This window comes from Canis lupus, chromosome 20, assembly GCF_048164855.1.
Source record: "Canis lupus baileyi chromosome 20, mCanLup2.hap1, whole genome shotgun sequence".
Classification (NCBI taxonomy): Eukaryota; Metazoa; Chordata; class Mammalia; order Carnivora; family Canidae; genus Canis; species Canis lupus.
This window is the reverse complement of record NC_132857.1, coordinates 24,147,481-24,160,549: the sequence shown is the minus strand read 5'-3', so window position 1 is coordinate 24,160,549 and position 13,069 is coordinate 24,147,481. Positions and strand designations below refer to the sequence as shown.

At 42.6% G+C, this 13,069-nt stretch overlaps 2 long non-coding RNA genes across 8 annotated transcripts in view; one reads left to right on the top strand and one right to left on the bottom strand.

Annotated features, from left to right (window-relative positions):
* Positions 1 to 13,069, top strand: part of LOC140611769 (uncharacterized) — a 192,139-nt gene that overhangs the window by 99,036 nt on the left and 80,034 nt on the right. For all 7 annotated transcript variants that reach the window (XR_012012964.1, XR_012012962.1, XR_012012958.1 and 4 more), the window contains one exon: positions 2,201 to 2,277. This is a non-coding gene — a long non-coding RNA (uncharacterized lncRNA). The remainder of the gene's footprint in view (positions 1 to 2,200; positions 2,278 to 13,069) is intronic.
* The window catches only part of LOC140611770 (uncharacterized), a 72,397-nt gene that overhangs the window by 17,842 nt on the left and 41,486 nt on the right, over positions 1 to 13,069 (bottom strand). The window lies entirely within an intron of this gene.

The following is a 13,069-nucleotide window of genomic DNA, read 5'->3' as shown; positions in this document are numbered from 1 at the left end:
GGGTTAGGAGTCTCTCCTGTTCGGTCTACCTTTCTGCTATCTGCCACTCATTTTTTTCTCCTTTCCCCTCTCTCCCCTTTCACTATTGTTTTCATCCTCCCCAGAAGAATGAGACCATATGATGTTTGTCCTTCGCGATTGTCTTCTTTCCCTCAGCCTTAATACCCTCCGGTTCCATCCAGGTCGAAGCAAATGGTAGGTGTTCGTCGTTTCTAACGGCTGAGTAATCTTCCATTGTGTACAGAGACCACTCACCCTCCTTATCCATTCATCTTTCGATGGACACCGAGGCTCCTTCCACAGAGTGACTATCATGGATGTTGCCGCTTGAAACCTCGGGGTGCAGATGTCCCAGCATTTACCTGCATCTGTATCATTGGGGTACATCTCCACCAGTGCACCCCCATGCTGGATCACAGTGTAGATCCGTTGTTACCTCTCTGAGGCACCTGCACACGGCTTTCCAGGCGTGGCTGCACCAGGTCACATTCCCACCAGCAGTGCAAGAGGGTTCCCCTTTCGCCACATCATCACTGACATTCGCTGCTTCCTGTCTTGTTAACGTTCACCGCGGTCACTGGTGCGTCAGGTGGGATCTCGTTGTGCTTTTGACCTGTATTTCCCTGACGGCCAGTGATGCGGTGGATTGTCTCATGTGCTTGTCTGTCACGCCTACGTCTTCCTCTGTGACATTTCCGTTCACGTCTCTTGCCCGTCTACCAGATTGGATCCTTGGTCTCTTTGCTGTGGAGTTACAGAAGTTCTTCAGAGATCTTGGATACTGGCCCTTTACCTGACAGGGTCATTTGCACATAACTTCTCCCATTCTGTGCGTTGGCTTTAAGTTTTTTGAGTGTTTCTTTTGCTGTGCGGAAGCTGCTCATCTTGGTGAAGTCCCAGCGATCAATTTTTGCTCTTGTTTCTCTGGCCTTCATGGCTGATGTAATTTGCACGAAGTTGCTGTGGACCAGATCAAGAATGGTGTTGTTGCCTGTGTTGTCCCCTAGGATTTTGATGGAATCTTGTCTTGCATTTAGATCCTTCATCCATTTTGAGTTTATCCTTGTGTATGGTGTGAGAGGAATGATCCAGTTTCATTCTTCTGCGTGTGGCTGTCCAGTGTTCCCAGCAGCATTTACTGAAGAGATTGTCTTTTTTGTTCCCCCTGCAAGGTCTTTGCTGCCTGGCCGAATATTAGTTACCCATAGAGTTGAGGGTCCACCTCTGGATGCTCTCTTCTGTTCCATTGATCGGTATGCCTGTCTTTGTGCCAGTATCACACTGTCTTGCCGGTAACAGCTTCGTGGCACAACGTGAAATCCAGCATTGTGCTGCCCCCGCAGTGGTTTTCTTGGCTACTCTTCCTGTGGCCGTTCGGGGTCTTTTCGGATTCCACACCAGTCTTCAGATGACTTGCTCCAGCTCTCTGAAGAGAGTCCGTGGTATTTCTGACAGGGATTGCATTAGTTGTGTCGATTGCCCTGGGTCACATTGACATTTTCCCGAATATTAATTCTTCCAATCCAGCATCATGGAACCTTTTCCATCTCTTTGTTTCTTCCTCAGTTTCCTTCAGACTTGTTCTGCAGTGTTTCGGGTAGAGACCCTTTACACCTTTGGTTAGGGTTCTTCCTAGGTAGCTCATGCTTTTTTGGGGGTGCTGCAGTTGTATAATTGGGGTTGACCCTTTCCTCGATGTCCCTTTCCTCGGTCTCCTTGTTCGCATGTAGAAAGGCCACTAGTTTCTGGGCCCCACGTTTGTATCCTGCCGCACTGCCGAACTTGCTGTAGGGAGTTTGAGCAATCATGTGGTGGAGTCTTTTGGGTTTTCTAGGTACAATATAATGTCATTGGCGAAGAGGGAGATGTTGACTTCTTCTTTGCCAGTTTCAATGCCTTTTGTTTCGTTTTGTTGCCTGACTGCTGAGGCCATGACGTCTCGTACTATGCTGAGAATAGCAGTGGTGAGAGTGACATCCCAGTCTCGTGCCTGTTCTTCAGGGCAAGGCTTCCGGTGTTTCCCCATTGCGAATGATAATTTGCCACGGGCTTTTCGGAGATGGCTTGGAAGATGCTGAGAGACGTTTCCTGTATCTCTGTACTCTGATGCGTTTGGATCGGGCATGGATTCCGTATTTTGTCAAATGCTTCCTCTGCGTCACTTGAGAGGATCATCTGGTTCTTGTTTTCTCTCTTGCAGATCTGAAGAAGCACATGGAGTGCTCTCCGAGTGCTGAAGCAGCCTTGCACCCCGGGGATAAACCCCACTGGGTCATGGTGAGTAACTTCTTAATAATGTCCCGTTGCAACCTGTTGGGTCGTATCTTGTGGAGAAGGTGTGCATCCGCGTTCATCAGGGACATCGGTCCAGGATTCTTCTTTTTGGTGGGTTCTTGGGTTCTGGAGTTAAGGTGACCCTGGCCTCCAAGAACGGGGTTGGAAGTGTTCCATCTCTTTCTATCTTTCGGAGCAGCTTTAGTAGCATAGGTATGCTTTCATCTTGAAGCATTGGATAGAATTCCCCTGGGAAGCCTACTGGCCCTGGACTTTTGTGTCTCGGGAAGTTTGTGAGTTTATCGGTTTATTTATTATTGGAGTTCGTTTTACCAACATAGAGAGTAACCCCCCAGTGCTAATCCCATCAAGTTCCCCCCTCGGTGCCCGTCGCCCAGTCACCGCCACCCCCCGCCCTCCTCTCTTTCTTCCACCCCTTGTTCGTTTCCCAGGGTTAGGAGTCTCTCCTATTCTGCCCTCTCTGCCATCTCCCACTCATTTTTTTCTCCTTTCACCTCTATTCCCTTTCACTATTTTTGTCATACTCCCCAAAAGAATGAGACCATATAATGTTTGTCCTTCACCTATTGCCTTCTTCCCTCAGCCGTAACACCCTCTGGTTCCATCCATGTCGAAGCAAATGGTGGGTGTTTGTCATTCCTAACGGCTGAGTAATCTTGCATTTTGTACAGAGACCACACACCCTCCATATCCATTCATCTTTGATGGACACCGAGACCCCTTCGCAGTGTGGCTATCGTGGCTCTGAACCTAAGGGTGCGGGTGTCCCAGCGTTTCATTGCATCTGCGTCTTTGAGGTAAATCCCCAGCAGTGCAATTGCTGGGTCGTACGGAGGTCTATTTTTAACTCTGAGGATTCTCCACACAGTTTTCCAGAGTGGCTGCACCAGTTCACATTCCCACCAACAGTGTAAGAGGGTTCCCTTTTCTCTGCATCCTCTCCAACATTTGTAGTTTCCTGCCTTGTTAATTTTGCCCATTCTCACTGGTGTGAGGAGATATCTCATTGTGGTTTTGATTTGTGTTTCCCTGATGGCAAGTGATGTAGAGCATTTTCTCGTGTGGGTGTTGGCCATGTCTATGTCTTCCTCTGTGAGATTTCTGTTCTTTTGCCCATTTCATGATTGGCTTGTTTGTTTCTTTGGTGCTGATATTAATAAGTTCTTTATAGATCTTGGAAACTAGCCCTTTATCTGATATGTCACTTGCAAAATCACATTGATAGTTTATGAGTGTTGAACCAGCCTTGTGTCCTGGGAATAAATCCTACTCAGTCATGGTGAATAATTTTCTTATGTACTGTTGAATCCTATTGGCTAGTATCTTGTTGAGAATTTTTGCATCCATGTTCATCAGGGATATTAGTCTATAATTCTCCTTTTTGGTGGGCTCTTTGTCTGGTTTTGGAATTAAGGTGATGCTGGCCTCAAGAACGAATTTGGAAGTACTCCATCTCTTTCTATCTTTCCAAACAGCTTTAGGAGAATAGGTATGGTTTCTTCTTTAAACGTTTGATAGAATTCCCCTGGGAAGCCATCATGCCCTGGACTTTTGTGTCTTGGGAGGTTTTTGATGACTGCTTCAATTTCCTCCCTGGTTATTGGCCTGTTTAGGTTTTCTATTTCTTCCTGATACAGTTTTGGTAATTTGTGGCTTTCCAGAAATGTGTCCATTTCTTCTAGATTGCCTAATTTATTGGCGTATAGCTGTTGATAATATGTTTTTAAAATCGTTTGTATTTCCTTGGTGTTGGTAGTGATCTCTCCTTTCTCATTCATGATTTTATTAATTTGAGTCTTCTCTCTCTTCTTTTTAATAAGGCTGGCTAATGGTTTATCTATCTTATTAATTCTTTCAAAGAACCAACTCCTGGTTTTGTTGATCTCTTCCACAGTTCTTCTAGTCTCGATTTCATTGAGTTCTGCTCGAATCTTTATTAACTCTCTTCTTCTGCTGGGTGTAGGATCTATTTGCTGTTTTTTCTCTAGCTCCTTTATGTGTAAGGTTAGCGTTTGTATTTGAGATCTTTCTAGTTGTTGAATGGATGCTTGTATTGCAATGCATTAACCCCTTAGGACTACTTTTGCTGCATCCCAAAGATTTTGAAAGGTTACATCTTCATTCTCATTAGTTTCCATGAATCTTTTTAATTCTTCCTTAATTTCCTGGTTGACCCTTTCATCTTTATTCAGGATGGTCCTTAACCTCCACGTGTTTGAGGTCCTTCCAAACTTCTTGTTGTGATTTAGTTCTAATATCAAGGCATTATGGTCTGAGAATATGCAGGGGACGATCCCAATCTTTTGGTATTGGTTCAGACCCGATTTGTGACCCAGTATGTGGTCTATTCTGGAGAAAGTTCCATGTGCACTTGAGAAGGATGTGTGTTCAGTCGAGTTTGGATGTAAAGTTCTGGAGATATCTGTGAAATCCATCTGGTCCAATGTATCATTTAAAGCTCTTGTTTCTTTGGAGACGTTGTGTTTAGAAGACCTATCGAGAGTAGAAAGAGCTACATTGAAGTCACCAAGTATAAGTGTATTATTATCTAAGTATGTCTTAACTTTGGTTATTAATTGGTTGATATATTTGGCAGCTCCCACATTCTGGGCATATATATTGAGAATTGTTAAGTCCTCTTGTTGGATAGATCCTTTAAGTATGATATAGTGTCCCTCTTCATCTCTCACTACAGTCTTCGGGGTAAGTTTTAGTTTATCTGATATAAAGATGGCTACCCCTGCTTTCTTTCGAGGACCATTTGAATGGTATATGGTTCCCCAACCTTTTATTTGCAGGCTGTAGGTGTCCTTCTGTCTGAAATGAGTCTCTTATAGACAGCAAATTGATGGGTCCTGCTTTTTTATCCGGTCTGAAACCCTGCACCTTTTGATGGGGTCATTAAGCCCATTCACGTTCAGAGTTACTATTGAAAGCTAGGAGTTTAGTGTCATCATGATATCTATTCAGTCCTTGTTTTTGTGGACTGTTCCACTGAACTTCTTCTTAAAGGGGAATTTTAAGAGTCCCCCTTAAAATTTCTTGCAGAGCTGGTTTGGAGGTCACATATTCTGTCAGTTCCTGCATGTCTTGGAAGCTCTTTATCTCTCCTTCCAAGTTGAATGAGAGCCTTGCTGGATAAAGTATTCTTGGTTGCATGTTTTTCTCATTTAGGACCCTGAATATATCCTGCCACCCCTGTGTCCTGCCAGGTCTCTGTGGAGAGGTCTGCTGTCACCCTAATACTCCTCCCCATAAAATCAGGGATTTCTTATCTCCTGATGCTTTAAGGATCTTCTCTTTATCTTTGGAATTTGCAAGCTTCACCATTAAATGTCGAGGAGTTGAACATTTTTTATTGATTTTAGGGGGTGCGGATCACTCTATCTCCTGGATCTGAATGCCTGTTTCCCTTCCCAGATTAAAAAGCTTTCAGCTAGGATTTGTTCAAATACATATTCTGGCCCTCTGTCCTTTTCGGCACCCTCGGGAACCCCAATTAAATGTAGGTTTTTCTTCCTCAGGCTGTCATTTATTTCCCGTAATCTATCCTCATGGTCTTTTAATTGTTTGTCTCCTTTTTCCTCAGTTTCCCTCTTTGCCATCATCTTGTCTTCTATGTCATCCACTCGTTCTTCCACCTCGTGAACCCTCGTTGTGAGGACTTGTAGTTTGGATTGCATCTCATTCAATTGATTTTTAATTTCTGCCTGATTAGCTCTAAATTCTGCAGTCACAAAGTCTCTTGAGTCCTTCATGCTTTTTTCTAGAGCCACCAGTAGCTGTATAATAGTGCTTCTGAATTGGCTTTCTGAGATTGAATCGTAATCCATATTTGTACCTTTGTGGGAGAGAGGACTGTTTCTGATTCTTTCTTTTGAGGTGAGGGTTTTCCTTTTAGTCATTTTGCTCAGTGCAGAGCGGCCAAAAACAAGTTGTATTGGGAAAAGGAGAAAAAGAGAGGATAGAAAGAAGGAAAGAAATGAGAAAAAGAAAAAAGGAAGGAAAAAAAGAGAAGAAAGAAAGGAAAATAAAGGATGGGGAAAGCAAACAGAAATCAAAAAGAAAAAAAAAAAACACACGGGGGAGTATCTTCTGATTCTGTATACTTTAAGTCCCTTGACTTCCCCTGGAACTTGTGTGTCTAGCTAGTCTTCTGGGGGAGGGGCCTGTTGTGCTGATTTTCAGTTAGCACTTGGGGATCTGCTCTCCCCCTTCCTGGTTCAGGGCTCAGTGGGGGTTGTTTACCCCGTGAGGCCCCAGGAGGGACAACCACAGTGGCAGTGGCTGGCTCTGGAGCCCTGGATTCAGCTTCCGCAGTAACTCGGGATCTCTCGGACTGCAGGGGCCTGGATGCTCCGGGGGCGGGGCCACTGATCTCCTCAGCTCGGGGCAGAAGCATCCTTGCTGTCCTGGGCCCTCCTGGCCTCTGCCTGTCCTGGGGGGAGGTTGGATCCTAGGCTGTGTCCCCAGAGCCCTGTGCTCCCGGGCCTGTGCTGTTGGATTCGCGCTCCTGGCCGCGAAGACCCTCTCTGCGGAACCACCACCTGAGACCCACAGAGCTGCTCCCGGGCCATACGGCCCCCTCCACGTGGAGCCTCTACCTCTGCTAGAGCTGCCTCTGAGCTGCTCTCGGGTCCCTGCAGCCCCCTCTCTCCGGAGCCTCTGCTGGAGCCCCTCCGAGCTGCTCTGGGGTCCCGCCATGCACACGCTGCAGCCCTTAGGGAGCTGGGTGCACTTTCCTGGGGGCGCAGGTGTCTGTTAGTGTCCCAGGGAGCCTGAGGGCATCCCCGCCTTCCTGGGGTCCTGCTCTACTCCCTGCGAGCATCTTTCTGCTTGGGAAGATTGGTTAAGCTCCTGCTTCTCCCGGACGGGGCTCTCCTGTCCTGGGGACACTCGCCCTGGCCTTAGCCCAGCTCCTTGCGGGGCCTCTCCCCCTTGGAGGCCTTTTGTTTCTTTATTTCTTTTTCCCCGTCTTCCTACCTTGATAGAAGCATGAACTCTTCTTACTGTAGCATTCCAGCTGTTCTCTCTTTAAATCTCAGGCTGAATTCATAGATTTTCAGGATGATTTGAATGTTATCTAGGTAATTTGGTGGGAACAGGTGATTTGGGGACCCTACTCTTCCACCTTCTTGCCCCTCCCTCAAAACGGTAGGGTCTTATTAACACCATCTTTTATTTTATTATTTTTTAAATATTTTATTTATTCATGAGAGACACACACAGAGAGAGAGAGAGAGAGAGAGAGAGGCAGAGACACAGGCAGAGGAAGAAGCAGGAGCCATGCAGGGAGCCTGATGTGGGATTTAATCCCGGGACTCCAGGATCATGTCCAGGGCTGAAGGCAGGTGGTAGACCATTGAGCAACCCAGGGATTCCCCATACTACCTTTTAAAATGAATTATAAGCAGAGCTCTGATTAGTGATAATGTTCGTGTTTCTTCCTCCTGAAACAACTACTGCCATTGGGTCGGTAACCACAAAAATGTATAAAGAAATGAAGTACATTTTAATCTGAGAGAAGATACTACCATAGAGTTTCTCGGGGAGTATATTTCATGGATTTACTCAACAAATGCATTTTGAATGGCTACTAGAGAGCTCCTTTTTAGGAATAAAGGATACAGAAAGGAGCAAAACAGATGAATAGCCTGTCCTCATGAAATTTATGTTCTAATAAGACCATGAACATATAATATATATATATGGGAATATATATATATATATATATATATATATTCTCATATATACATAATACATATATAGAGAGAGATCTAAATATATAGTAAAATATATAAAATGTTAGTAGTAATATGTGTTACAAAGATGAAGAAAAGAGTATTGGGAATTTAGAGAGAATGTGTTTGCAATTTTAAATATGGTGGTTAGGGAAAATCTCATTAATGTCACTAAGAAGACATTTCCGTAAAGATCTAAAGGAACTAAGGGAGCTAGTGATGATGCTATCTGGGGGAATAGCATTCCAGGCTGAGAATGTCAAATATATCGGCTCTGAAGTGAGAGTATACCACGCATGGTTACAGAACAGTAAAAGAGGATGATTGGACTTTTGTGTGGTGTGGTGAGTGAAAAAGGTGAGTGGTAGCAAGAAACACTAAAGTAATTAGGTTGCATGACATTGTAGAGGATCATATACCATTTTAGGACTTTGGATTTTACTTTTAACAGAGAAATAAGATCTAACTTACAGACCCATTTTGACTGCTGTGCAGTGAAGATTGAAGAGGAGGAAAGATTAAGATCAAAAGATCAGTTGGAAAGCTGTCTAAGTAATCCAGATGAGAGGTTATGGCAATTTGGACCTGAGGGATAGTTGTGGGCTTGAAAGGCTCTGTTTAGATTCTAGATATATTTTTGAAGATGGAACTAAGGATTTGCTGATGAATTAGATGTAATGAGGAGGAAGAAGGGTAAAGAACTCTACAATTTTTGTACGGAGGGCTTGGAAGGATGTGGTTGTTAATTGAAACAGGAAAGGCAGGTCATTTCTGTTGTTTTTGTTGGAAGGAGTATAGAAGATACTGGACTCAGTTTTGAACATACTAAATTTGAGACGTCATATATATATATATATCCAAGTCTATTATATAAATATGAATGTGAAGGTAAAAGGTTAAAGCTAGAGACATGATTTTGGAAGAGAATGTGGCATCTAAAGCCATGAGACTGGATGTAGTTATCAGGTATAGATAAATTTAAGGACTGAGAAGTGTTTCAAGGGCATTTTAATATTAAGAGGTCAGGGAGAAGAGGAAAAAGTAGATTGAGAAAGAGGAGGGCCATGGCTTGCATCGTTCCTATCACCTTCTGCATCATCCATAAGTCTGAGAAGTTGTGGCATAGCCTCTTGAAGGCCTTGCTGAGGGGCCAGCTCAGAGCTGACATCTGAGGAGGGAGAGGAGCTGTTCTTCAGGATGCAGTCAAGGGTCTCTGCTCATCATCACTCCCACTGACTCTCTTAGGGGGAATTTATGCTTCCGTCTCTACTACTTTAGGCTTCATGGTCCAGCAGTCTTGTTTCCTAAGAGGACATAATTCTAATAGAAGATAAAATAAAGGTCTCGATAAACTTAAAGCTATGGCTGATGCTCTTGAAGTTTGGATTCTTTGTATCAGCAGGATCAGCAGCTGAAGGAAGTACTCATCATGACATCAGACAGCAGAAAAACCAGGATGGTATGGTGTTGTGATTCAATTGAATGTAGGGGTTCAATCAGGAGGAAGTTATCAACCACCAAATACTTACTTGTTATATCAAGGAAATGTAGCCTGAGAAGTTCACCCTGGACTTGGTAAAATGGAAGTTGCTGAGGGTCTTGCTAAGAGTAGTTTCAGTAGAATGGTAGATGGAAAATTCAATTTAATTTAATTTTATTGCATTCATGAAAAGGTGAAAGAAAAATCAGAGAAGGAGTAGAGACAATTCTTTAGAAGCCTCTACTCTAGAAAAGAAATAAATAGGTCACTTGAGGGAATAATGGGGTTGTGGTTGGAGGGAGACAGATGGAATCAAAATGGTAAAAGCATACTAATGAGAGATCATGTAAGGACAGAATAAATGCTGAGGACAGATTAGCTGAAGCAGCTTTCTTAGGTAAAAAAGGAGGAATGGGATTTAGTGTTCCAATGGAAAGATTGTCCACAGGAGCACCAACAGTTCATCCATAGTCAGAGGAGAGAAGGCAGAGAATATGGGCACAAGTGAATGCAGAGCCATACCTAAAGGGAGGGCTGTAGGGAGTTCTGCGGCAAATTCTCAGTTAAATAGGTGGCAAGGTCATCAAGTGAGAGAGGATTGCAGTTGGGGATTTGAAGAAATCCAGCACTCTAGGCTGAGAACTTTTGGGGCTTTTTTCCCCTACTCTTTCATACTTGATTTTCAATTTATTGTGGAATTCTATGCCAAAGACATGGAGAAGCCAAGCATCATTCATTACCTACGTCACTACCTCGCTGGTTCCAGTTGCACCATTCCCTTCTTGGATTATTGCAGTCATTTCCCAATCAGTGTCTTGCTTTCACCCTTGGTTTCCCTATGGTCCATCCAGAAAAACAGCCAGTGAGACTCTTTAAAAACATGTGAGATGACATCCTTCTTCTGCTCAAAGCCTCGGCAGCTTCCCTTCATTCTCAGAATGTAAGCCCAAACCTTAGCATGAATTTACAAGGACTTACATGGTTTTAGCCACTGCTTCGTCTGGGACATCATTTCCAATCACTCTACCTGTTGCTCACTGGACTCTAGTGTTTCTGGAACATGCCTGATGTGTTCCTCCCTTTGGGCATCTGCCCTGCCCAATCCTGTGCCTAGAAAGCACTCCCACAGATGCTTGCATGACTAGGCACCTGGCCTACTTACCAAAATTTGCAAATAACACCCTTTCAAAAGCACATGTTCCTTTTCCTCCTTTCTTTTCGTAATATTTGAAGCTTCCTAATATATTAAATCACTTACTCATTTTAAAAATTTCTTCCCATGTTAGAATATTAACTCTACGAGGGCGTAGATTTTTGTGTTACTTCTGGCTATACCACAGTTCTTAGAACAGTACCTGAAATTTAGGGAGCACTCAATAAATATTTTTTGAGTGAATGGATTAAGGAATGCAGCAGGATTAATTGACAGTGTTAAGGGCCCACTTGAGACTAGCAATCACACATTAAACCTCCACAACAGGGTTGTGTTGGTAGGATTAATTGATAAGATGCTTGGGGTTAGTGAAGGGGTTAGGAAGTCTTGAGCTAATTCCAAAGGCCTTGCAGGAATAACAAAAGCAATCATGGATAAATTAATTGCCTTATGAGTGTGGGTGTGGTTAACTTCTGAGATTTTCTTTTGCTCTGTATAGGTTTGGGGCTAGTGCCAAATTGCTTCTGAAGATAGCTTATTGATTTGAAGCTGTTGCAAATTATTAGCCTTTCTGGAACTTCTTAATGTGCTCATCTGCCTCTGAGTGAAATCAGCTGTTGGCAAATATTTTGCCAGAGTAGAAAGTTTTAAAGACTTTCGTATTGGAATATTCTGAAAACAAAACAGAACAATCATTTATTGCTCTAAAAAAACAACCTTTGTACTTTGTGTGTGTGTGTGTGTGTGTGTGTGTTTCATTTATGCTCCAATATTGAAAACACTATAGAGCCCATGGAATGTGTGTGTGTGTGTTTCATTTATGCTCCAATATTGAAAACACTATAGAGCCCAGGGAATGGTTCCCTTAATACCATGTAGGGAGTTTCTGTACAGTCTCACTTCCTGGACATCAAGCTGACTGGATGACTCTATGGTGTCACTGTTGTCTACACTTCATTATATTCAAGAAAAAAAAAGATGAGTTCGGTTTAGACTATATATAGAATGAGGATATGATAGTACTTTCAGGTATAAATTTCAATACATTTTCTTTCTTTAAGAAAAGCAGATACATTTATTTCTCCTCTTCAACTCTCTCCTCTCTCTTTTACACACACACACACACACACAGAGTCATAACCACAAACTTTGCATTTTTCAGATGATTAGAAAATGTAGCTGGAGCAATTTGGACATCTTAACTCTCTTCAAGGTTGTTTGGCAGAGTGGGATGTGTGTGTAATTCCCTCATAGTCAACCAGCAGACATAGAATCCTGGGGGTGATATGATGGAGGTAAACATTTGCTAAATGTTGGCCCATCCCTTTAAAAATTAGCTTTTTCCATTAAGTTAAAGTGTTAATTATAATAAAGTGATCTATCCTAAAATTGAAAAATGTCATAGCAGAGAGTCAAATAACTCATTAATTCCTTCAACTTTAGGCACCAGATGATATAACCAACAATATTTATTTTAAAAAAATCTTTCAAATAATGTAGTTTTATTTAAAAAAAGATTTTATTTATTTGAGAGAGAGAGTGTGTGTGTGTGTGTGTGTGTGTGTGTGTGTGTGCACTCACTGAGGTGGGGGGCAAAGGGAGAGGGAGAAGAGAATCTCTTAAGCAGACTCTATGCTGAGGAAGAAGCCCAATGTGGGGCTCAATCCCAGAACCCTGAAATCATGATCTGAGCTGAAACCAAGAATCAGCCACTTAACCGACTGCACTACCCAGGCACACCTGAAATAATGTAGTTTTAAAAACGAAGCACTAAATTAAAAAAAATTAAATAGAATTACTTTTGGGGATGTTATTTTGTGGAAGATAGCATGATGTCATTTTTAATCACAGAAAAGATTTTTTTCTCCTGCTGTTCATTTTAGTGGAGAGAAAATTAATTTATAATCCCTTCGCTGGTCTTTGTTTTCATTAATTTAATTTCCTTTACATGTTGAGATCAGAGATGCTGAAAGAGATGTCAGTGACATCATCTTTAGTTGTGAAACCAGCCCAGTGGGGGCTTTGTTTTTGTTTTAATTTAAAGAGAATTGTTGTAACAATTTTCCTGCACTAAATAATAGACTCTAGAAAATAAAGCAGAAATAGCATAATAAAGAAAAATAAAAGACAAATCTTAGGAAAAGATCATTTTAGAAACAATAGCTTTAGCTGTGGCATTGTTTTTTTACATGAATAGAAGTTGAATAGCCATCCTCAGGTAGCAATTCTTGGTATTCAGTTGTGTGAGAATCACCTGCACATTCGGGCAATGTGGAGGTTCTTTTGCCATTCTGGCAGAGGTTAGGATTCAGTGGGTATGGGATGTGGCCCAGGGATCTGCATTTTCACAATGATTCCAGATGATTCTCATTCAAGTGATCAGTGTTTGATAACGGTGTT